Here is a 12,352-nt window from a genome sequence, read left to right on the forward strand (position 1 = left end):
CTATTCTAAAGGAAGTCCGTGAGGGATTTTGTGGAGATCACGTCGGGGGGCAAAATCTAGCCATTAAGGTACACAGATAGGGTTATTTCAGGCCAACAATGGAAAAAGACTCGGCCTCGTATGTTCAGAAGTGTGATAAATGCCAGCATTTCTTGACAATAGCTCCAGCTACACCTGTCGAGCTAACAATGATCTCCTCGCCGTGGCCATTCGCCATTTGGGGAATATATTTGATTGGGTCACTGCCGACATGGAAAGGTGGAGTTCTCTATGTTGTGGTCGTTGTGGAATACCTTGTGAAGTTTAGCAACCATAACCTCAAAAAGACTAATTGATTTTGTTGTAAAGAACATAATTTTTCCAAAGGAAAATTGTATCAGAAAATCGTACTTAGTTCACCATTGATCTGTTCACAAACTTCTGTGAGAAGTACAGGGTTATCAAGAGTTTTTCCCCGGCAGCATATCCATAGGCTAATGGACAGGTGGAAGCAGTAAATAAAACCCTAATTAGGCATACGGAACCTCTCACCACCCATCTATTGGTCATACACCATTCTCATTGACATTTGGAAGTGAAGCAATGCTCCCAATTGAAGCCCTAATGACATCACACAGACAAAGGACTTTCAACCAGGAACAAAACCATGACCTACTACAAGCCTCTCTAGATTTAATTAAGGAACACATAGAAGAATCATAAATCCATCTTGCACATTACCAACAAAAAGTAACTCGTTATTTCAACTCAAAATTTAGAGAAAGGAAATTCATGTTAGGAGATCTGGTATTGAAGAGGGTGTTCTCGGCTAATAAAGATCCTAAAGATGGCATATTAGGACTAAACTGGAAAGGACCCTACCAGATTGGGGAAGTTCTATGAGAAGTAACTTTCAAATTAGCTCAATTGAATGGAGGAGCTTCTCGAACTTGGAATGCATTACATTTGAAGAAATATTATCAATGAGTGCTTAGTCCAAGTTTAATATTTATGTCTAATTATAAGGTTTACTTATAAAGGCTATTTCTTTTCATCTTCTTTTTATTTTATAAAACGAACAGAATGGTTGCTGTGTGATTTAAACATAGTACCAAAATTCTCAATTTTTTATATTATAACCCTTTAAAAGCGATCTAGAAATTCATAAATTTTGATCGTTTAAGAGAAGATACCTATGGTAACACTATTAGTAATTTTTAAGTATTATAAAAATTTTGTAACTTAGAATTTGGAAGGGAAAATTTTGGTATCTTGAAAAAGCCCAATTTTTCATAATAATTCTAAATTTAACTAAGTTAAACAAGAAGAATCAAAGTGATAAAACCCTGGAATGAATTAGGTATAAGCTAATAAAATACTGGGCCTAACCAAGTATGCGATATGAGAACTAACTAGGTCAACTATTAAGCATTAAGTTCTAAAAATACCTCGATCTAAAATAATTCCCATAACTACACATGTGTGTAGAATTGAAAAACACAATATGGTAGAATTTAATTGTATAAAGATTTGAAAAGAGTAAATTTAGAATGAGGATATTAACCTCAAACAAAGCCAAAATGCTAAATTGTCTCGACCTTTAAGGGCTCATTACAAGAGGCATTAAAAAATCCCAGACTAAAAAAAACAATAAAAATGACGACAATTAAGAGGCACCTCAAAGCAGCTCATCCTTGAGAGGACACCTCGTCCTCCTCGCAATCTCTAGCAGCTCCGGAGGTTTACATAGTCTCTGAAAGGTTCTTGGGCTAGGCAATTTTGGAACATGGCGTGGTAACGATCCCACAACTCCGCCTCCAGAAGTGAGAAGTCGCCCTTTTTCTTGAAGCACCAAACCTTGTAGAACAAATCCTCCATGGTCAAATGCATCTTGGCCTTGTGGCCATTAGCCTTAGCTTGGAGGTCATCAACCCTAGCATGGACTGATCCCAAGTCTTGATCACCTCAAGGGCTTACTCTTTGACCCTTTTCTCGTTAACTCGGGCTCTGTCGAGCTCTGCCTGATGTTTAGTGAAGGCCTCTCCAAGCTGAGAGTTTGTTTCCTCAAGTTGCTTGTACTTTGTCTCAAGCTTATCCCTTCCCTTCTCGGCCTGCTACACCTCAGCATCAATCTTGGCCCCTGCTCGGGTCTGGGCTAGAAGTGCCTGTCAATAGAAATAACAAAAATTTATTCCAAGTATGGAATAGGCAAAGAAAAAATATTTGAGGCAAAAGCTTACGATCAAGTGCATCCCCAATGTTAAGCGCATTACGTCCGTTGGAGCTGAGTCTTCAATTTTTTCTAGCTCGCATACTGTTAGCTAGTTGATGTGGCCCATCACATCACTGGCCAAGGCCTGGACTGGGCCCTGAAAGAGAGCTAGGAATTTACCCACCTCAACATGAGGAGCTAGGATAGAGGCTGGAGGAGGAACGTCTTGGACCGTGACCACGGTCTCTTTCTGAGCTCAGGCTTGAGAAGAAGGTAGGTCTTCTCTTTGTTAACCTCACCTTCTTGATGGTCAGGCTACAACTGATAGCAGTTGTCAGATCGTTCATGTTTTCCTCTGCAAAATAACCAAGAGATGGTTAAATTGACTTTAATCAAACTTATAAAATAACATGTAAATAAGAAAGTCCAACCCTCCGAGCTAGAGGAGGAGACTATAATAATTGGATATGGAATGAGGACTGGGCTAACTAATGGAGAACTGGATAGTTCATGGATGAAGGGACTTGGAGGAGACTCTAACAAAACAATCTTAGACATGATTTCAGACCAGAGCTCATCATCTAAGCTCAAGTCATACTCAACATGTGAAGAAACAGGAAAAAGTGATCCACGGGCAAAAATTATTCCACGGAGAATAAATGTGTCGTATTGCTTGAAAATGGAACTCCTAATCTTCAAAGTATTAGCTACAACTATTGTCCTAGAAGGGAGACTCTGGTCGTGACGGGGAACTAAAAGATCAACATACTATTGTATAGTAAAATTTTTGTCTGGATCCTTAGGGTATCGGGTCACGATTACCCTCCAGTCATGTTGAGTTAGCATGAAGTTGGCAGTAGCTCGATTAATACCAGATCCATTCTTACCTTGGCCAAAGGTGTTGCCTGCAGCCCCCGACTGAACCTGACCTAGCTCAACATTCAGATCGCTCTGAGAAGGGTGTTTGCCCACTAAAGGTGTGACCTCTTCCTCTTCCTCCTCCTCGACCTCCTCAATGATGGTTCGGGCCCTCTTTTTACTAGTGCCCAGACGTCAGAACGCAAGTGATTGACCGTCTCTGATCAACTTGCAGGCCAACATGTTTGCGTCTGTCAATATTACTGGCCAATCTTTCTCTTCAGTAAGGACAGAGGTAAGATTTTTGTATTGGCCCCTTTAGATCTGAGAAGCATCAGACCTCTTATAGATAGTTGTATAAATAGTTAGAACGATAAGAATAGTTAATATTTTAAAGCAGAAAAAAATACCTACAAAATCATCAAAGTAAAAAAAATACTTACGAGGTCGATTGAAGTATCGGTGTTCACAGGTCGCGAACCCATTCGACATGAAGAACATGCCTTTAAAGTCGTTTGGATGACTCGGGAGCTCTAGGATATTGGCCATTTTGGGGAACTGAGTGAGGTAGTAGAACCCATCACCTTCAGTCTTGATGTTGGGGTTGGCATTGAGACTAAAAATGAAAGAGTAACCTTCGGGGTGGGGTCCTCCCATTCATTTTTATGAAATAAATATTTTAACCTTAGGAGGAGGCGATACAAGTTCGGGGGAAGTTGGAAAGGAGCCAACTTCATGTAATTCAAGAAGTCTAAAAAGTACGTGCTTAGTGGTGCAAAAGTCTACGCCTCCAGGTGCTCATTGCTCCAAGCCCCGAAGTTATCCTCCAAAGGAGCGCAACTCCGCTCTCCTTCATATATTGCGCAAGCATAAAATTTTGAGCTCCTTTGAATGTCGTGACCCTTCATTATGGCATTACTTGGGACAATAATGTTATCGGCTTGATTAAAACTATCTCTGATTCCTTCGACCTTCTTTTCCACCACTGGTCTAAAGTGGGGAATGGGGGCCTTTGTGCCTTCCTGGCTTTGAGAAAAAGATCCAGCTACTATCTTGGGTTGACTCAATATGACGACAAGATAATTTAGCTCGCCTGGGTATAGAACAATGTTAACCATTAGTGGATGAATTAAGGTGATAACTTTGGGATATGGTTTAAAGTATCAAGTAAAGTGGTCATGACTAATAACCAGGGGTAAACTATTGAATAATTAGACCTAAATATTTAGATGGAAATCAAAATCTATGAGCTGGAAATCCTACTAAAAGAGATGAATCCTATGAACTAAAACAATCTACATGATCTAATGAGATAAACAAATTATGCGTGGGGTCACATGTTAGGATTAATGCCCTAAAAGCATGTAAAGACATTTTATTGGTTTTAAATAAAAGTAAAACTTTATATATTTGAATGTTATAGTTATTGTTTGAATTAATTATATGATAATATCAAGAAAATTCCCTATTTATTCATGAGAATATGATCTTGTATTAGTACGAGAGAATTAAGATCATATAATGAATAAAATAGTCAGTAACATATTAAAGTAAGGAATCTTTAATGAATTGTTACTAGTACAGTTTGCTAAGCATACGAGATGCGATTAATCTAGATTCAGATTACTGATGTGGATAGACATCTAAGTAAAGGTATTGTATATAATAAAGATTATATATGACAGGATCGATAAGAATTAATTATCTTTATAAACTTGTCGTTTGACATAAAGATTTAATTCTTATCATAATAGATGATAATTTGTAGATCAGTCTAAATCCTGAGTATTCATGAACTCATGTTTGTGTTTATTGGATCTTTTGATTCATCCGTTAAGGTCTCTTAGAATAATGAGGCTAATGACTTTTGTTTTGGAGATTCAATATCATGGATGGCTGGGAACATGAATTACAATATTAGAATCCATGTTTTCCTAATGGATTGAATATTGGTTCCCTTAAGGGTTAATCCTGGAACTGAATAGTTATTGAGCTCAAATCTATAATTAGATTATAGATTAATTATTCGCTAGTGAATTAATGGTACTTAAGGATTAAGAGGTAATTAGAAGGGTAAAACAATAATTTTGAATAGCTCTAATTAACGAGCCAATAATGGAGGACATAACTACATATATTGATTATATCAATAGACTACAAGAGAAAACTCTGTAATATAATTCTATAAATACTTAGAGTACAATTCCATATTTATAGTGGAATAATCATTGAATTAATAAATAAGATTATTATATTAAAGTGTTGATTAATAATCTGGTTTATTGGAGGTTCGTATTATAGGTCCATGGTTCCCAAATCACCTCTGTCCTACACTGTCAAAGGTAAGGATGTCAAAAGAAAGATATGTAGAGAGAAGGACTAAATTGCAACGGAATTACTTTTCCAGGACAAGGAAATAATTATGTGATAATTATGGGTAATTGATTAATTATTAATTAATTATTTATTTTACTATATAGTTTTATTTTGAAAAACTATGGGTTAAAATTAATATTAATATTTTTTTATTAATATAAAGAGAGAAAATAATAAATATCTTATTTATAATATGATATTTATTTATTTATTTTAAAACTCATATTTTAAGATAAAGTTAATTTTGAATTAACTAATATTTATGTTGGGATAAATATATTGTCTTAAAAGTTGATTAAATAAACAAATAAGAAAATTTGGGAAACCCTAATATGGCTGGGCGACACACACTGTACAGTATAGTGTGTGGCGCCTAACTCGGGATTTTTTTTCCTGGGATTTGAATTTTGAATTTCAAATAAGTTTGTTTAATCAGTATTTAATTATTACTTTTTAAATATAATTTAAATAAATAAATATCAGATTAGTTTTAATTTGAATTTTATATTTAATAAATTAAAGATTATTTAATTAGTTTAATAATTTTATATAAGTCTCATAGTACATGACTTTCAATACAAGCTTTTAATTTTTATGAGATTAAAAAATACATACTCTCTCTCAAAAGCGATAGTTTTCTCTAAACCTAAAAACTATTCTAAACCTCTTCTCTCAGTCAAACCTCTCTAGATCTCATGTGTTGAGTACATATAGAGAGTTACATAAATCAAAATTTTGAATCCTACGTGCCCACACACCTCCTTGTGTGTTTGAGGATTGGTCTGGAAGATCAAGGTGTGAGCTTTCAAATTACTGGATAGGAAGATTGTTGATTTTATACAAAAAGACTCAAGGACACTTGATAGGCTACAAGAGGTAATCCTTGATCTATTTTATATATGATTTAATGTTTATATATGTATAAGATCCTAGCTAGCAATAATATTTATTAAAATGTGTCCATATATTCTGCTGCGCACCTTTGATTGGATCATTTAATACCAACAATTTGTACCAGAGCAGTCTATATATATATATTAAATACTGTGTGAGTTTTTTGCATTTTTTATATGTATGTTGATATGTGTATTGAATGGATGTATATATTTTTTGGATGTATGGTTGAATGATGGATCGTTAATTATATGGTGATATTGGGTTAGGGATTTGAGTTTCTAGATCTTGTGTAAGTCATAAAGGGCATAGGATTTTTTGTAAATTTTATTTTTGAAATATGAAATTTTAAGAAAAAATCTGCACACAAGAGAAGAGGAGGAACCGAGCCACCAGACAAGCAAGCGGCGCGAGCCCTCCCCAGCCAATCGCGCGGATCGCCTGGCTCGCGCCCCTGCGCCTGCGCACCAGTCGCGCGCCCCTGCACACGGTCCTGCGAGCCCAGGCTACCACCAGTTGCGTGCGCCTCTGCCTTTCTGAGCGCTTGGCTTGTGCACCTGCACCACGCTTCAGCCCTGCGGCCCCTGCCCGTGCCCTTGCTATGCACGCCCCTGTTGCATACGGTAGCCACCATCCTGAGCCCTTGAGGCTCCATGGGCCGCCGACCCTAGTGGTCTAGGGCACCAATCTTGGTTCCCAAAAACTCTGGATCGTAATTATGTGAAATACCTTTTATTTAATTAATTTTAAATTATTTGAATTTAAAAGTTTAATTATCTTATTTTATTTTTATTAAAAATTAAAATATCTTTTAGTTGGTTAAGATTTTATCTTAAATTTAAATAATTATTCGAATTTGATTATTTAATTATTTAAATTAAACTAAATTAAAAAGATGGCAAAAATATTTATTTAATTAAAAGTTAGTTTTAATTAAATAAATTAATTATCAAATTTGTGTCTAATTAAAAAGATGGGCTTAACAAAGTTCCTAAAAAATTAGCAAGAAAGCCTAAAGGAGAGGATAAGCATTCTTGGAGAGTCTTGAAAGCCTTCATAAGCTTAGATTGCAATTTTATTTCTAATTTTTTCAAGGGTTGTAAATTTTAGAAATACCCAATAGTATTCAGTTCATCATTTATTATTTATTGTATTTATTAAATAGATGTTCATTGATGTTTGATTGATAACATGATCATGCATTAGTCAATTATATGCCACTCATGAAACTCCACATAGTTTCTCATTAATCATGCATCTTTTCTAAACATGATTATTTTGGATTGTCCTATTATTTTATATGAATTGTTTTGGAGTGCATGTAAAATACTAAGTATTAAATTATTTTAAACTTGGTAACTCACACCATAATAAAGGCAATAGATTTTATAGGCCTTTAAGATAACCAACATTATGTAAAAAGCGTTTTTAGTAAAGTTAGATGAATGTAATGGGTAATTATCTAGATCACATTAATTATAGAAACAAGCTCTTTTATAATTATAAATATATTTTGTAATTAATTACATTCATAGGGTTATTGATAAACTAGTAATTAATTTGGAATTAATTGATTAGTTTAATAAAACACATTTAATCTAAAATAGTAAATGGGAGAAGGTGAACATCTTAATGTGACCTATGGTCTCCATTATTAGTACAACAGGGTGAGATATGAATAGGGCCTCGAGGCGGCTTTGTTTCCGTCCCCCTAAGGAAGGTTTCTAGATGTATTAATACCAAGGTTGGCCTCTTAAAAAGATAGGAAGAAGTGATGTAATTTAGGCTTGACCGACCCTAAGGTGATACTCTCTAAGTTAAGTCATGAATTCTAAAAATAATGGGTTAGACTTACAAAGATGTCATTAAGGTTTTGCGATGGATAATTCCATCTTGACCAAACTATCAGTACTTTATATTTAAAAGAAAAAATAAAGAGTTATTCTAAGTTTTAAATTATAAAGATAAGATTGTCTTATAAGATATCTGAATATAACTTGACCGACACTAAGGCGACACTTTATTTGTTGGGTAGTTTTATCGTGGAATAGTAAATATTTATTTATGTGTTTTAATTGTTGCATTCATGCATCATGTTTTCTTTCCAAATAATCAATATTTTTCAAATGTTAATATTACTGTATTTTATTTTCAGTCATAAAATATTGCCACCCAATTATTTTCCTATTATGTGCTTGGTAATGTATCAAATGATTGATGATCATATAAGTAAAGTAAAACTGACTGAAGAGGATGAAGGAGGATGGATAAATTCAACTTTGTTCGTCTTTCTGGCCAAAAGCTTAAACATATCTATAATGATAGAAGGCCTCCTCCTATACCATCATGGGATGCAAGGAAAGAGGAACATGAGAAATATGCTAATTGGATGAGATCAAATCACATGGTGAGAGTTTACTGTCTTAGTACCATGGAAGAGAAGCTAAGGGAAACGTTTGAACACATTGAATATGCCCGTGACTTATGGGCCGCTGTCTATGAGGATATACACACAAAACCACAATCATGAAAAAGGTAGATAGGATTTACCTTTGCCCTAGACTTAATAGTGGATTATGATATATAACATTCTGAATCTTTGATTTAGAAACCACTAATCATATTTTTGTTCTTCTTTATAGACACTTGAGCAATCAAGAGAAACTTGCAGATGGAGACAAAAAGATGAAAGGGAAGAGAGGAAAATTGTCTAGTTCAAGAAAGCGTTGAAGAAAGTCCATTTATTTAAAATTCTTTAGTTTTATTTAAAAGAAAACTTTGTTGTTGTTTGAACAATGTTTAGTTTTTAGTTATTGTTGAATTTTATTGCATGTAATGACTTTAGAGTATTTTATTTATAATTTGATTACTCTTAATTTTTTCTTTAGACATGCAATTGAATATTTTGGACTTTAACGCTTTCATTGAAATGAACGAACACTTAATAATTCATAATTATTTAAAGTAGAAAAACCGCAAGGTAACAAAAGAAAAAAAGTTTCAAACCAGGATGACACATATTTTCGGCATCTTAGACTTGGTCATATAGGTCTAGATAGGATGAACTGGATAACAAAAGATGGACATTTGAGAGAACTAAGAGTTGGAACTCTTTCAGTTTGTGAAACTTATCTAGAAGGGAAAATGACCAAATGTCATTTCTCAACAAAAGGCAATAGAGCCAAAGAACCTTTGGAGCTTAACACAGTGATGCTTGTGGTCCAATCAATGTACAAGCAAGAGGTGGGTATGAGTACTTCATCACTTTTATTGACGATTACTCAAGATATGATCATACTTACTTAATGTTTAGAAAATCCGAAACCTTTGGTAAGTTTCAAGATATCAAAGCTGAGGCTGAGAAGCAGTTAGGTAAGACTCTTAAGACACTTCAATATATTTGAGGTGGAGAATATTTGGATTTAGAATTAAAATATTTCTTTGTGGAGCATGGTATTCTATCCTAACTCACATCTCCAGGATCGCCACAACAAAATGGTGTTTCTAAAAGAAGAAACAGGACCTTGTTGGACATGGTCAGGTTATGTTAAGCTATTATTCACTTTCTCTCTCATTCTAGGGATATGCACTTCAAACATCGAGTTACATTTTAGTCTCATCTAAGAACATATGCAAAATTCCACTGGAACTGTGGATTAGAAAAACCTAGTTTGGACCATTTCTGCATTTGAGGCTGTCCTGCTCATGTTTTTAGACCTAAATCAGAGAAATTTGATTCAAGGTCTAAAGTGTGCATTTTTGTTGGCTACGCTCCAAAAAAAAAAGAGGCCGTTAATTCTATACTCCCAAGGATGAAAAGGTATTTGTCTCCAAAAATGTGACCTTCCTTGAACGTGACTATATGAATAACTATAAACCTCGGAGCAAGGTAGTATTGGAGGAACTCACAGCTGATAAGATCCCATCACAATCATCTTCATCATTAAATGATAAACGACAAACCAAGGAAACCATGATTCCTGAAAGAGAAATCCTGGTGTAACGCCGTATTGTTGGAAAAACAATTAGAGTGCACAATGTAATGGCATGGTGGGCCTAGTTTGTGAACAACAAAATTTTTTCATCTCTCATATAAACAATTTATATGTTAAAGAAAACATCCAGACATAAACAATATGCAATATCATTAATCATGCAACATATATATAATTATACACATACTTATATATATATGCACATGTATACAAATATTGAAGAACAAAAATATTTACCTCTTGAAGCCTATCAAATATCCTTAAGTCTTTTCGTATATATAACGATCTTCCTATTCGACACTTTGAGTACTCAAACCACGATATTCTGGAGTGTTGTCTACATCTCAAGATGTGTGTGAGTACATAGAGAACAGGAGTTTGTAATTTTGAAATCACAAGTTTATCTCAACACGTGAGAACTTGGATTATGGCTTGAGAAATGTTAGAATAATAGAAGAAGATGGCATTTTCTTGTCTAACAAATTCTGAAACTTTTTCTGAATTATCACTCTCTTGTTTCTTATTATCACATAATATATATATATATATTAGAGATTAAATATGTAAAACCTAAGGTTGAAAAGTCATAAAGAGAAGAAAAAAAAATTATTAATTTAAATTATATATAATTTGTGGGACCCACTTATTTTATTTAATAATATTCTATTTTTTTTCTTTTCCTTTTTCTTCTCCTTCCCCGATTCTTCTTCTTCTTCTTCTTCTTCTTCTTCTTTTCTTTCCTTGATTTTCCCTACGCAAGCCACAGCAAGGGCACCAGACCCAACCACCACCGGCCACACTTTCCGACACGCACCGGTGCTGTAGCTTCCCCGACCGGTGATGACAGCAACCCCAAATTTTGGTGACCATCGGAGCAAGGACACCCCGTACGGCCACTCCGAAGTTTTGTCATCGAAACTTTAAGGTGACTTTTTGGAAAACTCCTACCACCATTCGACGAGTGGGTGGCACCGTTGGAATCAGCATCGCAAGAGGAGCGTCGCCCACTAAGTCATTCCGGTCAACTCGCCATTTTTCTCCGGTGAGATTTTGGGTATCTCCGCCCCTTTGGAAGCATTTTCCTGCGACACCAGAGGTCATTTGGGCAAAAGAGCTGTACTTCCGTGATGTAATCATCGAGAGGATCATTTTTATATATGTCATGCATATATTCTTCGACGTTTCCGGTATCGCCACTAACTGTTATTGTGCACCGCATGGGTGAGGTTCCGGAACTTGAAATTTTAAATATGGTCATATTATATGTCGTTGGACACAATTTTGAATAAGGAATGCAATGATGATAATCGTTTGCTCATTTGGTGCACATAGGAAAAACGTGATATTAAAATTGGACTAAATCACTCTAGGATCATCGTTAAGCTTAGGAGTGTCGCTTTGGGCTTGGATTGAAAATTCTAAGGAGGTAGGGACTAAACTTGACTATTGGACTTATTTTACTCGTATTGAATTGCATTAAACATATTCCAATTTTGATATTTATAAAATGTTTGAAAAATTGAAAACTTCATCTACATGTTTTCTGATCTGTTCTGAGGGCACTAAGTTCCAAATATATTTTTGTTCACTTATTTATGCAGACTATGATTTTTGGGTTTTTATTCAAAGGCAGTTGTTATGCTGCCCAATTTTCTAAAATATAAAGGGAATATGTTTCTTTCTTTTCATGTTTACCTGCATTTGGTTATACCGATGAGAGGCATAGTGATCATGATTTGTGCATGTTGTTGTTTCACGACCTAGTCTCTGTGTCATCATAGGTAGATCAGGTGTCCACTCACCTTTATGTGTAAAGACCTAGCATCTGTATACCGGAAGTGTTCTGAGCCTCCCCACCCCATTGTGGTGGTTATCAGGTTCGGCTACCCGGATTAGGATGTCGATTTTTCTATGGTGGGTAGCGGGAACTAGGGATCTAGTGGACGGTGTGATGTGCACTTGTAGCTATGCTCTTATGATTATTTGTGGTTTCTCTCTATTTTGGTTTATACATGATGATGTATGTTTTGTTTTCAAA

The sequence above is a fragment of the Humulus lupulus genome, chromosome 4 (genome assembly GCF_963169125.1).
Source record: "Humulus lupulus chromosome 4, drHumLupu1.1, whole genome shotgun sequence".
Classification (NCBI taxonomy): domain Eukaryota; kingdom Viridiplantae; phylum Streptophyta; class Magnoliopsida; order Rosales; family Cannabaceae; genus Humulus; species Humulus lupulus.